Here is a 466-nt window from a genome sequence, read left to right as displayed (position 1 = left end):
TAAAATGCATTTAGGATTATGTTTTGAAACCAACTTACAGCTTATTATTTAACTGATACGTTATTACATATCTAAACCAGTCACTTTATTTTAATAAAGTATATATTTCAAACACATTGCATTATTTACATTGATTAAACTTATATATATAATTGTGGATATGTGTATATATATATATATTCTTTTATTCTTTTGTTTCAGTCATTTGACTGCGGCCATGCTGGAGCACCATATACTCTTTTACTTGTTTCAGTCATTTGACTGTGGCCATGCTGGAGCACCACCTTTAAGTCGAGCAAATCGACCCCAGGACTTATTCTTGGTAAGCCTAGTACTTATTCTATCGGCCTCTATTGCCGAACCGCTAAGTTACGGGGACGTAAACACACCAGCATCGGTTGTCAAACAATGTTGGGAGGACAAACACAGACACACACACACATATATATGCATATACATATATACG

This window comes from Octopus bimaculoides, chromosome 1 (assembly GCF_001194135.2).
Source record: "Octopus bimaculoides isolate UCB-OBI-ISO-001 chromosome 1, ASM119413v2, whole genome shotgun sequence".
NCBI classification, from domain to species: domain Eukaryota; kingdom Metazoa; phylum Mollusca; class Cephalopoda; order Octopoda; family Octopodidae; genus Octopus; species Octopus bimaculoides.
Note: the sequence above shows the minus strand (reverse complement) of the source record.